This window comes from Salmo salar, chromosome ssa18 (genome assembly GCF_905237065.1).
Source record: "Salmo salar chromosome ssa18, Ssal_v3.1, whole genome shotgun sequence".
NCBI lineage: Eukaryota > Metazoa > Chordata > Actinopteri > Salmoniformes > Salmonidae > Salmo > Salmo salar.
The window spans coordinates 26,605,947-26,621,843 of NC_059459.1; the positions used below are offsets into that span (position 1 = coordinate 26,605,947).

General features: G+C 44.2%; 1 protein-coding gene across 40 annotated transcripts in view; it reads right to left on the bottom strand.

Moving 5' to 3' along the window:
• Positions 1 to 15,897, bottom strand: part of LOC106577105 (anaphase-promoting complex subunit 1) — a 59,587-nt gene that overhangs the window by 35,243 nt on the left and 8,447 nt on the right. For 30 of the 40 annotated variants that reach the window (XR_006760352.1, XR_006760383.1, XR_006760371.1 and 27 more), the window contains 10 exons: positions 15,043 to 15,165; positions 14,497 to 14,651; positions 14,057 to 14,262; positions 12,988 to 13,126; positions 9,686 to 9,874; positions 9,315 to 9,387; positions 5,227 to 5,291; positions 2,715 to 4,159; positions 629 to 752; positions 320 to 438 (listed from right to left, as the gene is read on the bottom strand). The gene's annotated coding sequence lies outside the window, so the exon portion shown is untranslated. Of the gene's footprint in view, positions 1 to 319; positions 439 to 628; positions 756 to 2,714; positions 4,160 to 5,226; positions 5,292 to 7,798; positions 7,871 to 9,314; positions 9,388 to 9,685; positions 9,875 to 12,987; positions 13,127 to 14,056; positions 14,263 to 14,496; positions 14,652 to 15,042; positions 15,166 to 15,897 lie in introns of all 40 variants that reach the window. The other 10 variants (XR_001322065.2, XR_006760361.1, XR_006760359.1 and 7 more) reach the window with 10 other exon arrangements.

Consider the following 15,897-nt stretch of genomic DNA (forward strand, 5'->3'; position numbering starts at 1 on the left):
CCTTTTTGTGAGAAATCTTTGAAAAATAACAGTTTGAATTCCCATGAACAGCATATACTAAAATCTGAAAAGAATTAATTGATTTACTCACCCTAATTTTGACCATCCTACAAGGTTAAAAACTCCAATAGGTTTCGAACGGATTATGATAGAGACATGAAGTTTGGACCATTGGTTTTCATAGAGCATTATCTACACAATTAACATATTTTTTTACGCATTGGTCAAAATATGCATTTTTGATTGGACACCCTACATATATGCCTCCTCTCAGACAGAAACGTACACAGGTATGAGAAAGGTCTGAGGGATGCAGTACCAGTAAGGTTGAGTTTAGGCACAGGTAGGGGCTCTGTTGACACAGGGTGGTAGGAGAAGAGAGTGAGCAGGCCTCTGCCCACTGGCAGAGCCATGGAACGCTGGCACAGCTGCAGCAGTCTGCCCAGAGAGAAAGCACAGGGAAGGGGGAGCATCAGAACAACTACAGACCAAATGCTAACTACAGAGCAAACCTACAGTACATGCTCGAAACTAATCAGATTATTAATGGATATAGTCTATAACCTGGGCCAGTCTGCTTCTGAATGAGATAATCTAGGATAGCTGCCATTACTTGAACAATACCCACTTGTTCTCCTTCTCCTCTATGTCGCTGACCAAGGCCCGGTGGACCACGCTGAGCCTGACTGGTCGGGAGCTCTGGAGGAGACGTCTGGCCTCCTGGACATGCAGCTCCTGGCCCCAGATGCATACTACTTCCAAAATGCCAAATAATATTTATTTGGAGACTGAATTAAAGGAAAGTTCCACCCAAAAATTATCTTTTGGTATTTGTTTCATTAGTCCATTGATGATATAGTGCCAAAATGTTTTGCTTGTCAGCAATCAAGTTTAAAATGTATAACTTTCAAAATACAGAAATCATCATATGATGCTAAATACAGTTCTCAAAAAATAAAGGGAACACTAAAATAACACATCCTAGATCTGAATGAATGAAATAATCTTATTAAATACTTTTTTCTTTACATAGTTGAATGTGCTGACAACAAAATCACACAAAAATAATTAATGGAAATCCAATTTATCAACCCATGGAGGTCTGGATTTGGAATCACGCTCAAAATTAAAGTGGAAAACCACACTACAGGCTGATCCAACTTTGATGTAATGTCCTTAAAACAAGTGAAAATGAGGCTCAGTAGTGTGTGTGGCCTCCACGTGCCTGTATGACCTCCCTACAACGCCTGGGCATGCTCCTGATGAGGTGGCGGATGGTCTCCTGAGGGATCTCCTCCCAGACCTGGACTAAAGCATCCGCCAACTCCTGGACAGTCTGTGGTGCAACGTGGCGTTGGTGAATGGAGCGAGACATGATGTCCCAGATGTGCTCAATTGGATTCAGGTCTGGGGAACGGGCGGGCCAGTCCATAGCATCAATGCCTTCCTCTTGCAGGGGCTGCTGACACACTCTAGCCACATGAGGTCTAGCATTGTCTTGCATTAGGAGGAACCCAGGGCCAACCGCACCAGCATATGGTCTCACAAGGTGTCTGAGGATCTCATCTCGGTACCTAATGGCAGTCAGGCTACCTCTGGCAAGCACATGGAGGGCTGTGCGGCCCCCCAAAGAAATGTCACCCCACACCATGACTGACCCACCGCCAAACCGGTCATGCTGGATGATGTTGCAGGCAGCAGAACGTTCTCCACGGCGTCTCCAGACTCTGTCACGTCTGTCACATGTGCTCAGTGTGAACCTGCTTTCATCTGTGAAGAGCACAGGGCGCCAGTGGCGAATTTGCCAATCTTGGTGTTCTCTGGCAAATGCCAAACGTCCTGCACGGTGTTGGGCTGTAAGCACAACCCCCACCTGTGGACGTCGGGCCCTCATACCACCCTCATGGAGTCTGTTTCTGACCGTTTGAGCAGACACATGCACATTTGTGGCCTGCTGGAGGTCATTTTGCAGGGCTCTGGCAGTGCTCCTCCTTGCACAAAGGCGGAGGTAGCGGTCCTGCTGCTGGGTTGTTGCCCTCCTACGGCCTCCTCCACGTCTCCTGATGTACTGGCCTATCTCCTGGTAGCATCTCCATGCTCTGGACACTACGCTGACAGACACCGCAAACCTTCTTGCCACAGCTCGCATTGATGTGCCATCCTGGATGAGCTGCACTACCTGAGCCACTTGTGTGGGTTGTAGACTCCGTCTTATGCTACCACTAGAGTGAAAGCACCGCCAGCATTCAAAAGTGACCAAAACATCAGCCAGGAAGCATAGAACTGAGAAGTGGTCTGTGGTCACCACCTGCAGAACCACTCCTTTATTGGGGGTGTCTTGCTAATTGCCTATAATTTCCACCTGTTGTCTATTCCATTTGCACAACAGCATGTGAAATGTATCGTCAATCAGTGTTGCTTCCTAAGTGGACAGTTTGATTTCACAGAAGTGTGATTGACTTGGAGTTACATTGTGTTGTTTAAGTGTTCCCTTTATTTTTTTGAGCAGTGTACATCAAAACAACGGCCAAATGAACTCGAGGATGGAGACAACATGGCACAAATGCCTTTCAACCTCTTCAGTGACATGCATGTCGGAGGCATGTGGGCATGTGGAAGGCATGTGGAAGGCATGTGGAAGGCATGTCACAGGGATGGTTGTTCATTATCTTGGGGGCACACAGTTCATTAATCAGAAACACACAGAAACCCACCTGCAGAGCTTGGTTAGATATTTCAAAACATCCAACTGAAGTGGCATTGCCATTTCCAATCATGTACAGGGTGTAGCTTTGAGAGGGAGGGAGAGAAAGAGGCAGAAAAAGACAGAGAAACAAACGTCAGCGTCTGGTCTGTTAAGAGACACAGACCGAGAAATGGGGAGTGAGAGAAAGAGAGAGAGAGAGAGACAGTGATGGGGTAAATAGATTCTGTAATTGCATGACAGGCTGTCAGTCTCTCAGCAGTGACATGAGTCACCTCACTTAGCCTGATGGGAGGAGACGCACAAGGCCTGGTCATCAGCACAGTCTCCTCCACTCCACCAACCTGATTCAGCCCTCCATCCGACCAGGGCTTAATTATAGTGGAGTACACAGACACACACAAATACAAGCGTGCGCCTTCACACATGCACACAGTCTTACTCACATACATTCCCTCTGTCTTTAGACACAAGACAAATGTTTCCCTCTCTCCCTAGCATGAAGCCTTATATCATAGCCATTTGACATTTAAACAGAGCATGCGTGTCATTGCTTGATGACCCCTTTTAAACAGGGAGATCCTATTAGAGCCTGACCTAGCATTGGCTCCACTGGGGCTAGGGACTGCCAACCAAGCCAGGGAGGATGATTTGACGTTGGTCACTCAAAATATCCAGGAACTTTTTATTGTCAAAACAGTATTTATGTACCGTGTCAGTCAGATTGTGAGGTCCTCTAGCTGTTCTGTAGCTAACCAAACCAAAAGGTGATGTCTACTTTCCTCACACCAAGGACAATGTAAATCAGGATTCCCCAACTGGCAGCAATAAGAATGTACTTTTTTTTCTTAAACAACAGCAAATCAGCTCCAAGTGATTTTAATTTAGAAAATCTGTTAAAATGTATTCCCACGCATAATACAGAGATATGTGACCGTATACAAACGTAAGCAAGCTCAATTTGCATTCTACAAATGATTAGTATTTATGTTTTGGCCCCCTGACCATCCGCTCAAGAATAAAATAAAATAAATTGTCCCATGGCTGAATATAGTTGATGATCCCTGATGTAAACACTTATTCCCTTTTCAGTTGTCAGTGGCACCCCCTACTGGAGATGTTGATATTGCAAGCAAACTCTAAATTCCCACATTCATTAAGTCTTGGGGGGAAAAAGTGTATTCTACACATTTCCAGAGCGATATATATGGCTCCATATATTTCCTTCCCTTGTCATCATGAGGCAAAGATGGACACAGTATATGAGAATAAACAACAACGATGATGATGATGGATGATGATGATGATGATGTTGATAGCATACCAGCACCAGTAGTTTGGTCCTCTCACAGATGCCGGGCAGGTAGGTGCTACCTCCTCTCCCTTCAGACAGCTGCTGAGCCAGCTGAACACACGGAGGCTACGCCCTCAGGAAGCACGGATGCAGCATCTGGGCTGCAGTAGAGGGAGGGGCCACAGAGACAGTCATTCAAATGGTCACAACAGGCTCTGCGACTACAGGCTGTGACCATGACAACAGACATCTGTCCTTATCACTCGGAGTTAGACCATCCTTTCAAAATCACTAAGAGCAATATGTTTTTTTTTCAGTGTCCATCAGGGAGAGCAAAAGTCCAGATTGATACACTTCTTCAGCTGCAGATCCCCATTAATAAACAATACAATAATTAGCAGCGTGGCATAAGAGTCATTTAATCAACACTTTTGATACCCGAGCAGCTCAATCCTCATCATGAACCACCTGCACAGTCAGCTCAACAACATAGCAAGCCAGCAATTGACCGTTAATTAACATAAACACGTTTAGCATCTCCTGGCTTCCACACAGCCTACAAGCCACTGATGCAGACCTTTGGAACATCAACATTTTTAAAAGTCCAATATATCTATTTAATGTAGCATACACAATCACAATAAATCCATTATTTTAGACAGGTTTAAAGAAACATGATAAAGGAAATGTAGTCTATTTCAGAAGAACAGAATAGCATACTCGGTCCTTATTTTAGGCCCTGATGTGGCTATACCATATGGCTGTGGGCTACAATAGTTCATTTAGCAGACAAGATTTGCTTAGTATTCCATGGCTTTTAAAAATGATTTTATAGTATGAAGAATACAATTGAACATAGCTGAATAAAATAGAAAGGATATTTTCTCCAAACGATTTCCAAGGAAGTAACAGAGAAACAGGTCCTCCTATATGCTTCATTTAGAGGTATTAATGCAACTTTAGTTGTTCTATGTGTTGATTTGTAATACCTTCTAAGGCTGCATGACGCAACTCTAATCAGGATTTGAAAAAAGTTGTTTCTTGCCTTACTGCACACGTTGGGCATCATTTACAAGTGATAGTATTGTCACCCATCAGACTATTCTTAATTTAATGTCTTTACAAATACTAAATAATACAGGTGTTAAATTAGTTTTGATTAAGAATGGACATTTATCATGCACCGGTCTCAGAACAGGGGCATGGGGAAGAAATGTCATCTACTCACTTAAATAGCGAATGGAGAAGCTTCTCCGGTGGTTCATTTTCATACCAGCCAGGTAGGCTATACTCCTGTTGTAAAGAGAAGCAATGTGCTTAATATTAGGAAAAGTTGAGAAATAAACATAGTAGGCCTAGCCTATAGAAAGCTGATGGGATCCTCTATTTTAAAGAAGCCATTAAATCTCTTTCTCATGCAATTGCATAGCCTATAGAAATATCGATAAACATGAGTTCATGGGCTCTCATGAAGTGTTTGATTTGATTTTTCTAAAACATTTGCATTGATGTCAGAGTGGTTAGAGGGACAATAGAGTGCTGAGTACCAGGCAGTTATCAAGTTTGGAAGGCTGGGTTAGCTGTAGTGACGTCATTGCCATATAGGTCTAGCCGGATTGCCAGATTGGTTTGTGCTTTAGTTTAGCTACTGTAACTCTTTATACAGTATGTATAGCAATGAAAAAATAAGGAATAGAGCCCCATAGTGGAGGTGTAATAATACCCATAAAACCTAGCGGTCAAACAGGGGAAATGGTTCCAATCTTTTTTACACCAGGGTAAGCCTCACACGAAACACAGCCCTTATTTTAAGTGTTTCTAATGAATGGTGGAAAAAGGATTGGAACCATTACCCTGTTATGGGTATAATGACTCATACTGTGGTACTATATTGGCTGAAGCACTAACTGTTGTGTTGACCAGCCTTGTAACACTAAATGACCAGGACACTAAACAAGGCCCAAATAACGGCTAAGCAATTCAAGTGCCAGTTGATTCTACCACTTCAGCCCTTCTTTTAATGTCAGCGGGACTGCTGACGAGGCCACTTGACATACTTGAAACCTTTTAATGCCATTTTCTAATCCTGTTAATATAAACGTTTTACGAGACCATATTCATTTTGTTTCATTGAGCAGTGATTCATCAGGCATACTTTTTTCATTTAAATGTTTAGCAGCTTCATGAAATTGTTGTGTTTGTTCTGAATATAATAGCTTTATTAAACAGATGCACCTATGACCTGCTTTAGTTTGCGTCAGCCATTCAAAAGGTCATTCGAGAGTTTATCACTCGTGGACAGACGCACGTAACAATGGGATGGTATTATGGTGTCTGTCAACAGACTGTGGGATGCGATGACGAACAAGGAACTTTGTTCTGGAGAACAGATTTTTTGGACGATGATCATTTGGACAAATCACAATTTCGCTGGTGTTTGCATCTTTCGAATTCCAGAAGGAGAAGCACACATGCATTGACAGAGTTTTGTTTAGGGGGGGAAGACTTCACTAGACTGGTTAGTAGCTTTTCACATAAACTCATAAAAAAAAAAAAATGGTCTTCTCACTGTTAACTGTGTCTATTTTCATCAAACTTAACATGTGTAAATATTTGTATGAACATAACAAGATTCAACAACTGAGACATAAACTGAACAAGTTCCACAGACATGTGACTAACAGAAATGGAATAATGTGTCCCTGAACAAAGGGGGGGCCAAAATCAACAGTAAAAGTCAGTATCTGGTGTGGCCACCAGCTGCATTAAGTACTGCAGTGCATCTCCTCATGGACTGCACCAGTTTTGCCAGTTCTTGCTGTGAGATGTTACCCCCTCTTCCACCAAGGCACCTGCAAGTTTCTGGGGGAATGGCCCTAGCCCACACCCTCCGATCCAACAGGTCCCAGATGTGCTCAATGGGATTGAGATATGGGCTCTTCGCTGGCCATGGCAGAACACTGACATTCCTGTCTTGCAGAAAATCACGCACAGAACGAGTAGTATGGCTGGTAGCATTGTCATGCTGGAGGGTGGGTTTGTGCCCATAGGCGACGTTGTTGCCGATGATGTCTGGTGAGGACCTGCCTTACAACAGGCTTACAAGCCTTCAGTACAGCCTCTCTCAGCCTATTGCGAACAGTCTGAGCACTGATGGAGGGATTGTGCATTCCTGGTGTAACTCGGGCAGTTGTTGTTGCCATCTTGTACAAGTCCAGCAGGTTTGATGTTCGGATGTACCGATCCTGTGCAGGTGTTGTTACACGTGGTCTGCCACTGCGAGTACAATCAGCTGTCTGTCCTGTACCGCTGTCTTAGGCATCTCACAGTACGGACATGGCAATTTATTGCCCTGGCCACATCTGCAGTCCTCATGCCTCCTTGCAGCATGCTTGTGGCACGTTCACACAGATGAGCAGGGACCCTGGGCATCTTTCTTTTTGTGTTTTTCAGAGTCAGTAGAAAGGCCTCTTTAGTGTCCTAAGTTTTCAGAACTATGACCTTAATTGCCTACCGTCTGTAATCTGTTAGTGTCTTAACGACCATTCCACAGGTGCATGTTCATTAATTGTTTATGGTTCATTGAACAAGCATGGGGAAACAGTGTTTAAACACTTTCCAATGAAGATCTGTGAAGTTATTTGGATTTTTACAAATTATCTTTGAAAGACAGGATCCTGACAAAGGGACGTTTCTTTTTTTGCTGAGTTTACATCTCCCCCCAGAACCTAATCGAACATCTGATGCAATTAAACAAGATTTCTGGGTTTCCGATTGTGAAGACACAGAACATCCAGTACCTGGCCAGCTGTTGCAGGAGGCCCAGCAGTGATCGCCCCCCCGCTCCTCGTCCATCTTCAGCACATACGGGGCTGGGATGTGGGGGGGAAGAGCGGGGCAAAGTGATCCAGATGCAGGGCAGGGGTGGAAGAGAAAGACTGTTCACAACCAGAGGTTTCGGTAGACTTTAGACTCACAGCACCACACACACACATACATCTCCGAACACCATCTGTCTTTGGTAGTCTGAGCACTGTAGTCCCAGTCCTGGTGTATTATATTACACACACACAGTGTTAAATTCATACACAGAGACAGGACCCAAAAACTCACAAAAGGTGAAGGACCAATATTTTGGCCTGGTCTGAATCAACCATTTCCTGATGACCGCCACATGCACTTCCTTTCTTATTAAATAACAGCTCTCAGCCAGAGAGTGAACTCTACACGACTCCTCCCGATCTCAATTGCGCACTCCCGACCCTGGGCCATGACCCCTGCCAGGATTTCATGCTACAGTACTGCGTTACTTCACTTCAGCCCATGGCTTTCTTAATGCCACTTACATTCCACATGAATTAATAATGCACAGGACAAACGGATAAAAAAAGAAGCACTACAGATTATTTATCAACCTTAGTCATCTTCACTACGTCATTTTTTTTTTATACATCGATAAATAATATACTGCACTTGGAACAGAATTTCAAATAAAATATTAAGCAAAGTAGTGAACTACAGTTAACTGCCAAAATAAAGGAAACACCAACATAAAGTGTCTTAATAGGGCGTTGGACCACCAGGCCCCAGAACAGCTTCTATGTGCCTTGGCATAGATTCTACATGTGTCTGGAACTATTGGAGGGATGCAACATTCTTCCACAAGAAAATTCATAATTTTGTGTTTGTTGATGGTGGTGGAAAACACTGTCTCAGGCGCCGCTCCAGAATCTCCCATAAGTGTTCAATTGAGTTGAGATATGGTGACTGACAGACACACAATTTAAATAAAGATTCAATAAAATAAACTAAAAATTAAACCACCTATACTCCTTTGAGACCCCTCTTTCAAAGTCACAGATCTCGTCTAGTCATGGTTGCTAAAATAATGGGCAACTGGGCATTTTACACATGACCCTAAGCATGATGGGATGTTAATTGCTTAATTACCTCAGGAACCACACCTGTGTGAAAGCACCTGCTTTCAATATATTTTGTAGCCCTCATCTACTCAAGTGTTTCCTTTATTTTGGCAGTTACCTGTGTGTATGAACTCAACATATTTCTGTAATCCTGTTTCGCATTACAGAAAAACAAATTCACCCAGAAGTTGACCTCATCGCTACCTTCTTGTAGTCTGTCTGGATTCAGAGCTTGAAAGTCACAGGAACTGGTGGCATTAACGACTTCCACGTACAGCATGGCCTATGGGGAGTTTTCCTTTACATTTTTCACAAATTCACCTACAACTCCAGCACCTGCAAAAAGTATCTGGATGTGCGTATCTTCTTCAGCTTTCTGGTAACCCATACCTACCTCCTTAGACCCCGTGTCGGACGGCCGGGCCTTCTTTGGTGCAACCACTGGAGAGGGGCAGTTCAAAATGGCGCTGTGGAGGGGGAACACAAAGGTCAAGAGCATGGTGGGGCTACAGACCCATTAACCATGTGATTAACAGCATATGGCTTTCCTGTGTTGCCTTGGCAACATACCATCTGTGGCATAAGCTGTGTATCTAGTTCAGAGATGCGCCAGGCTTTGGTGACATTGGTGTGACCTAGATTGAGGCCCTTCTATGTACTTGGGTATATACTGTACATTCAGTAAGACTATACTCCTAACAGGCCCTTCACTGTCTATTTTGTGTCACCCCCTCTCCTGTGAATTTCAGCACTGTTGCGACTCACATTGCGTTTCCAGCCCAGCCGCTCCGTGTTGTAGCCCATGAGAGTCATGAAGCAAGTGACAAAAAGGTTACACCCCAGGTGAGCGCTGGGGCCCCCCGGCGTCATTGTAGATGTTGTACCACTTCACCAGCAACTTCATGGCCATGTCCTTAGGCAGGATGAAGCGCACCGCCTGGAGGCAATTCGTCCCTAAGAACACCAGGGGGATGAAAAAGCATATGGATGACAGTGCACAATGGCATCAATAGGGTTATAACACTGCAAATGTACATTTGTATGTATCACATGCTGATTTGTATAATTGTGTTATTTATTTTTAACAGTGGAGTGATTGAAATAATATATCTATATTTATTGTATGTAATTGAATTTCCATTGACATCAAATTACACGAAAGTCTGCGCAGTTAAGCATGAGAATCTCAAATTAGGATTCGGGCATTATTGAATATGTCTTGTAAGAAGTGTTGCCAACTTCTTACAGAATTCACACACATACTGTTGGATTCGAGGGCTCCAGACCCCACAGTGAATTCACACAGAGAGGAATCGAGGGCTCCAGACCCCACAGTGAATTCACACACACAGGAATCGAAGGCTCCAGACCCCACAGTGAATTCACACACACAGGAATCGAAGGCTCCAGACCCCACAGTGAATTCACACACACAGGAATCGAAGGCTCCAGACCCCACAGTGAATTCACACACACAGGAATCGAAGGCTCCAGACCCCACAGTGAATTCACACACACAGGAATCGAAGGCTCCAGACCCCACAGTGAATTCACACACACAGGAATCGAAGGCTCCAGACCCCACAGTGAATTCACACACACAGGAATCGAAGGCTCCAGACCCCACAGTGAATTCACACACACAGGAATCGAAGGCTCCAGACCCCACAGTGAATTCACACACACAGGAATCGAAGGCTCCAGACCCCACAGTGAATTCACACACACAGGAATCGAAGGCTCCAGACCCCACAGTGATTGGTGTCCGTGCCGTCTCCCAGGTCCACCCAATCAGACAGGTAATTAACTCCACCGTAATCTTTAATTGGACATCAAACTCCAAAAAGGTCAAGGCAAAGGAGAAATGCCATTTCATTAGACTGAGAAGTCCCGGGATTGGGATCAATTAGGCACTAATGTACAACACTATGCGGTAATTGGTAATGGCTTCACAACACAAAAGATGAGAGGATCAAAGACTAGGAGGTTCACGTCTAAACGAAGCCAAATACCTTAAAAAAAAACAACACAAAAAGCCAATTAGGGTTGAAAGGCAAATACCAGTACACCCCTAGTGCTCCATTTCCTCAACTACAGTGTAAAATGATACGCTATTAAGCTTGAATACAGCTGGGTAGAAAGATGACCTGTAGCATGTTTTACAGTACATGCATGTTGTGGTGGATAACGCTGCATCAGCAGAGGTTCAGAAGTCACCACCGGAAAAGTGTGTGAATCATTCAGGGTTTCAGTATAGGTCGTCATAGACACAAAGTTAATTACAAAAAAAAGTCCCCATCCTTAGATACCCTTTTTGTCACCATTTTAGTTTATGAAACCCCATTACTAGATGGAGTAAAGACGTCAGCCAGGAAGGAACCAAGGTTAATATAACCACCGACTGACAGAAATGGTCTTAGGTTATAGCAATAACATACCTGAACACTGACTTCCATTATATACCAGCACTACAGTCATTATGCCACTGAAAACAAGGATAGAAACAGAGCAGAATCATCTATACCCCAATACCTCCTTTCTACCCTCATCAACATCATGTTCCGGGGCATCCCGTCCCCCCAACTGACCTGGATAATCCACGCTCCAGGGACCAATCACAAGTTTTAGACTGAATTAAGGCATGGAAATGCCACAATAAACAGCACCCAGAAGTGCCTGGCGTGGAATAGCTGCTGTGGTGGCGTCCTCATAATGCCTTATCCAGAGAGAGTGGAGTGTGTGTGCATGCTTTGTGTGTGTGTGCATGCTTTGTGTGTGTGTGCGTATGCTTGTGTGTATATGCTTTTATGTGTGCGTTTTGTGTGTGCGTGCGTATATGCTGTGCGTGTGTGTATGCTTTGTGTGTATGCATTGTGTGTGCGTGTGTGTATGCTTTGTGCGTGCGCTTGGTGTGTGTGTGCGCGCGCTTGGTGCGTGTGCGCTTGGTGCATGTGCGCTTGGTGCGTGTGCGCTTGGTGTGTGTGTGCGCTTGGTGTGTGTGTGCGCTTGGTGTGTGTGTGTGTGCGCGCTTGGTGTGTGTGTGTGCGCGCTTGGTGTGTGTGTGTGCGCGCTTGGTGTGTGTGTGTGCGCGCTTGGTGTGTGTGTGTGTGCGCTTGGTGTGTGTGTGTGTGTGCGCGTCATGTGGCGAGCCAAGAGATATGAGAGTGTGTGGGGTAGGGATGCCAATAGACATTTGGGGAGAGGGGGCTAAATAACAGAGTAGAATACAAAAATGAGGGGTTCTGAGTTTAGGGGAAAGGTGAGTGTGTAGGTACGAGCGAGGAATGGTGGGATCCCCTTAGGTTTACGTCAATGTGACAGCGGGAGGTTGGGAGCACTTAAACCCAATTTTCAGGCCATCAACGCTGGATGACTCAACTGTGTGACATCGAATCCAATGCCCAATCTCGCCACACACATTGTCGTGTTAACCTTACCCAGCCCCGAGGTAGCAATTTCAGGGCTAGTTCTCCTCAGCATTGTGCCATTACTTAGCTCCTACAAAAAACTGACAGACAGAGATGCGGATCATTTGAGATCTACATGTCATTCAATGCTCTTGAATGTTACATATTGCTGAATAATTTCACATACATTAAGATATCAGGGGATAAATATCTAATCAATATGACATGTTTTATAACCTTCAATTGGACTTTGACATTTACAAATCTTTCCAAAAACATCTGTCAAAAGTGGTTTGCTCAGAAGGGCATGGAAATGACTGACAGGTCTGGGAGAGAAGGTCCCTTGGCTGAATGGCATGTCTTTACCGGTCTTGACAAAACTACCCCTTGCAGGTAACAATGTCGACCCAGAGAGCTGTGACCTCATTGGACCCAGTAAACATACCAACATGCCTCTGGTGCTCAGTTCTGTTCTATACACAGGTGGATCTTTTCTATGTTACAAAACATTAAAAAAGTATTAATTAGCGTACATTCAAGAAACATTTACCCCTTGAGGTCCATGTACTCACCTCCCAACAAGCCAGACCCACACACACTCATTATACCCTCCCCCTTTCACACATATCAATACACACACACACACACACACACACACACCAGGGTGACACTGCTGCTGAAGGGATCTCCGAGGGCATGGATGTAGGGTACAGACTTGGAAGATGTAGTCACCCAGACAGGAGGGCTCGTGGTGCTTGGTGGAGCCCCCCAGCTCTGATACAGGGAAGAGCACTGCCACCTGGCCAACAGAAAGGGAGGAGGGACAAACAGAACATTTAAATCAGCTACCCAGGATGTATAGACACAATCAAGATGATTAGTGCCAAGTTGGGGGAACTAATCCATTTCAGCTCTACATCTTAGAGCAATTCAGGACACAGAAAGCTCAGCTCCCTGCAGAAGCAGTGTTGTTAACCTCTCTCACAGACACAGACCATAACTGTATAGCAGCCAGATATTTACTGTATATTTTATACATCTATGGCTCTTTTCCAATACTTTTAAATCTTCCCGATGTCAATGGGTATTTGCTGTGTGTATGTACATGTATTTTTATGCAGCACAAGAACTGCCCTACAGGGACAATAAAGATCCATTTCATTGAATTCTCCCACAGATTTCACAGTATGCCCTACAATGGTTTCCATTGTTTGTTGACATGTAGAAAGTTTGCACAGAACAAAAATGGGAAAATTGCCTACTGTGGTGTTTCCATTTAACTACCTTGTGTCGATAAAAATAGCTGAACATTGTGACCCAACCCTAAAAAATATATATAATATTTACAGAAAAAAATGTATTTGCAAATGCAGCTGGGGCCATGACATCACGTGCCGTGCATAACTTCAAAATGATTTGTCAATTATCATTTAAAATCGGTAAACAGTTTCCATCATTTGTCGCAATATGGAAAGTTTTACAAAAGAAAAATCCACCCGTTGAATGGATAAAAATTGTAGATCTTTGGAAAATATTGCTTATATCTGCAGTTACCATTAAATATGTCTCAATAAAAATAAATGTGACATTGACCCAGGTTTATTAGACAAAAGCAATGTAAACCTGTCTACAGTAACATCTATCGGAGTGGGTCAGCCAACTAGGCCACGGAGCAGGATCCATGACACCACTGTAGCCAGTTGTGCAGAGGTGAATGCAGGACACTGACCTGTGGGAGGAGGCCGTGTCACTCCACAGCTGCTCAATGCATAGATCAGGCACCATGGGCTTCATCTCTGGGACAAGCACAGACTAGTTGGCAGTGCTGTTGGGCGAGGGCGGGAAGCTGTGCCCTCTGGGGGACATGAGTGGTACCACATGTTAAACTGTGCCGTTGCCAAGGAGGGTGCCACCATGCCAGGGGTGTGGAACCAGCTACAGACATGGGTCAGAAGATAGCAGAAGGGTGGCTAGTTATGGTCAATGGTGTGGTTGTTGTAAATGAAACATAAGCTTTTGAGCATGAATGTTTGACTAAAACTGTATGATTCTGTGGGACAGCAGGCACCCTATTTATATCATATTAATATTCTATTTGGGTATTTGACTGAAAGCCTGCACTCTGTGGCGCTCCAGGAACATAACTGAAGACGCCTGGTATAAACTCACCTGAGTGCAGCCATGCTGGAGATGCTGGAAGAGTAAGTCCATGAGTGGAGGCTGGTGATGAGGTCATCCTGTTTTGGTTATGCAGGGTGTGGCAATGGAAGAGTGAGCCGAGTGAATCCATTCTGGAGACGTTCTTCAGTTGTGTAGTCAGAAAGCTGGGTGTCAAAATAAGTATAAGTCATATTGGGTGTCTGTGAATCAAGACACACTCCCCCCCCCCCCCTAAAAATGAAGGCAACATTATATAAACGAAGACATTGAAAAAAATCATTGTTTAGCCTGTTTAAGTTTACGTCCTCTTGGCGACATTTGGACGTTCTATGGCTACAAAGCGCAGGGAGGCAGGTGAGCCATGGTTGGCTTCTATACAGTGGCGTGCAATAGCAGAGTCCGTATTTATATTACGAATAGCAGCCTTATGTTCGGCGATGCAGAGTTTCAATGCTCATTTAGTTTGACCAATAGAAGCAGCCCACAGAAGCGTGAGCATGTATATGATGTTTGTGGTGCTACAAATAATGAAGCTTTGGATTTTGTATAATTTACCTGTTCTCGGGTGGAAAAATACTGTAGTATTGATCATGTTGTCACAATGTACACAGTGGCCACACGGGTCTGGGGCCAAGTGTCACGCTTCTTGGGCAGCTACATGCTTTGCATAACAATCTGCTAAAACCAATGAGAGGGCAATGTTGTGAACACTGGTAGACTTGGATTACTTTTGTTTCAATACAATGGATTTGACGCGACCGCACTCCGCGGAAAAAACACAAACGTGGGGGCGTTTTGTCCTGGTTTCTATTAGTGCCATTGAGTAGGCTTCGACGTTCAGTCTCTAGCACGGGTATAGCCCTGTTCAATGGCACTATAATCATACCCACATTGCAGGAGCCTGGTGCGCATATCATTAGCTTTGTGCTCGAACAGTTACGTCGGAGTCTTAGGAATTGACCCACCGATATGTTCCGCTTAAGGTGTACCGGGTGGTTACGGTCTGCACGTAAAAATGTATTCCTACTCTGCGGCTTGCAGAAGATAGTAGACTCCAACTTGTTTTCTTTATTTTTGTTCACTTTAAGATCCAAGAAGTCTATTTTTTCTCAACTTCTCTCTGCTGTGAATTTTAGATTGGGGTCAGATAAGAAATGAACTCAGAGAAGAGCGTCATTACCGTTCCATACCAGTAGGATGTACTCTTTGTATGACATTCTAGAAATATAGGTCCCAACTCGGAAAGCTCCAACCCAAGACCAAACTAGCAATTTATATCAGTCCAATGTGGACCGATGGCGCTCAAACAGAAAGGGGCAACGTCCGTTTGCTATAGTTCGGATCGGGGTTTGATTATTTGTTACATGGGCAGTGTCCAGGTCTGTCTTGCCTACTACTTACTAAAACGAC